Below are 2,584 nucleotides of genomic sequence, written 5' to 3'. Positions count from 1 at the left end.
TATCAGACGCAAAGCACGTTCCGGCGCACACAACTAGTTCCCGCCTTTGGAAAGAGGGGAAAAAAAACACGGTTGGCGCCAAACTCCTGTAATCTTCTGCGGGACTCAAGGGGAAAGGGGCGGGGCATAAGGAGGCGAGGACGAGGACGGGGCGGAGCGAGGCCTTACTACGGAAGGGGCGGGACCTGAGCGGAAGCAGCAAAGGCTCTGGGAGGCTCTTTAATGAAAGGGGAAGTGCGTGCTCCGTAGGCTTGGTCAGTTATTGAGTCCTGTATTCTGTAAATTCTATTGATAGTCAACTGATAGACGTAATGCTGGGTGATGGCTCAATAACGATGAATAAACTTGTCCCAGATGCTTTCCTAATGGTAGGCAGTTTAACACAGGGGAACGTGGAAGAGGCGATACTGATTTAGCGGGATGGGTGAAAAAGCTTTTAGATGGTAAAATATCTACTGAGTTGCCTTTTATGACTAGGAACCAGACATGCTAGTAGGTCTAGCTTCAGGAGCGCAGCCTACCCACTGATTGGTGGATTTGTAAAACAAAGCCGCTGTCCTCTGCTACTACATATCCAATCTCCTGATCTTGATCCTTACCCATTTCCTCTTGTACGTTTTAGTCATAACAACGGTCAAATCAACTTACTACATATATTTAAGTTTTTGAAAAGTCTCCCATTTTAGAAAGGGTGCAGTTTTCCCTACTCAGTTTCGCTTTGGAAAAGAAGCTGGATGGACAGTTATTCCAAGTAGGAAAGCCTGGTAAGTAATACAAGGTGCAGGACAACTACAGGGTGTCCGCTGTTGCTAGAGTAGAGTGAGAGGTGAGGAGTTGGTGGTGTAGCTCAGTGATAGAACACATGCTAAGCACTTCGGAGTCATGTGTCCAATTCTATCACCAATGAGGAGAAGTAAATTAAGTTGGAGAGTCAATGAAGTGGCCTGCATCAGTCTTCCTAGCTACTCCAGGCCAGCCAAAGCAACATAGACCCGTCACTTGAAAGGAAGGAGGAAAAAAAAAAAAAAAACAGGTGTGGAGGTAATGCCTGTAATCCCAGCAATGCAGGAGATTCCAACTGGAGAATCACAAGGTCAAGGCCATCCTAGGCTACAGTGTCATCCCCATCTCAAAACAAAACAAAAATCATGCATGCACACACACACACACACACAATGGTAGAGCACATGATTTTTGCGATGGCCCTGGGTTCAATCCTCAGCACCAAAAAAAAAAAAAAAAAAAAAGTGAGATGTAAGGCTAACAAGGGAGTTTACTTTTAAATTATTTTTTTTCTTGGCTTTGCTGAAAACAGAACCCAGGACATAGAGCAGTCTATCACTAAGCTATGTTTAATGAAATTTCCAATTTCCTAAACTCTTTAAAGTTTCTAGCTTTGATAATAGGGTCATAATTTTAATAGCAATGAAGAAGCAAAGATATGAATTATCTGTATAACATCTAGATGGAGATGTCTAACAGAGAGCTGGAAATAGTATGTTGCACAAAAGAGAAGACAAGGTAGGTATTATGATTTGGAACTCATCAGCATCTTGGAATACCTGAGGTTACCTTTGAACCATGTAAATTTTAAAAAGAAATATAACTATTACAGAACTTTGGCTTTTTGGGAAACTGAGGTGATGCGAAGGCCCCTTCACACTGATTCTTGCAATAAAGTCAGAAAGATATCAGATATGTCCTTCAGAGTAACAAAAAAGTTTATTAGAAGAGAGACAGCATCCTTTCAGAGAGGAGAGGGACAGCATGTCTCTCTTGCCCTCTACTTTTATTGGGCTGTCCCAGGGAAGTCTCCAGAGAGTTCCACCTAGGTCCACCTCTTGACTTTTCACTGACAGCAGGATGATGTCAGACTTTCGAGTCCTCACTGCTGTGACAACTGTAGGTCACTTTGACCTATGTTACCAATTCTAATTGGAACCTGTTCTTGTAGATTTTATGATTAGGGGGAATTATCCTAATAACCAGGATCTGGTTGGTGTAAGGGTCAAAAGAACCCCCGCTCTCCTTCAGGTAGCTTATGTTCTTATTGGGATTTAGAGGACTGCGTTTCTGCAGATAGCAGGGAGTTTACTGGGGAATATAACATATCCTGTGGATGTAAGTCAGGCAGAGATACAGGTAAAATATTTTTTTAAAAGTGAAAGCACATGTGGGTTAATGCTGTGGGCCCAGTTTATAGAATTATTCCCTTAACCTCATATTACCACCATTCATTTCTGTCTCCTATCATAACTACACAGAGAAAATAATTTTTTCAAGATTTTATCAAAGTGTTCTGACTATACAGAATTCATTTGGCATATATCCTACAGGCAAAAACACCTTTAATTCCAGCTATTTGGAAGGCTGAGGCAGAAGAATTGAAAATTCAAAGCCATCCCAGGAATTTAGTGAACCTCTGTCTCAAAATAAACTAGGAAGCCCTGGGGATGTAACTTAGTGGTAGAGGTCTTTCTTAGAATGTACAAGGCCCTGGTTTCAATCCACAGCACTGTAACTGATAATGATTTAAAAAAAGACAACAAACACATTTTAGTTTCCATCAAGTAAGTTTGTTGTT

Source organism: Ictidomys tridecemlineatus, chromosome 8 (assembly GCF_052094955.1).
Source record: "Ictidomys tridecemlineatus isolate mIctTri1 chromosome 8, mIctTri1.hap1, whole genome shotgun sequence".
In the NCBI taxonomy this organism is placed as follows: domain Eukaryota; kingdom Metazoa; phylum Chordata; class Mammalia; order Rodentia; family Sciuridae; genus Ictidomys; species Ictidomys tridecemlineatus.
The sequence above is the reverse complement of the archived record's forward strand: the minus strand, read 5'-3'. Positions refer to the sequence as shown.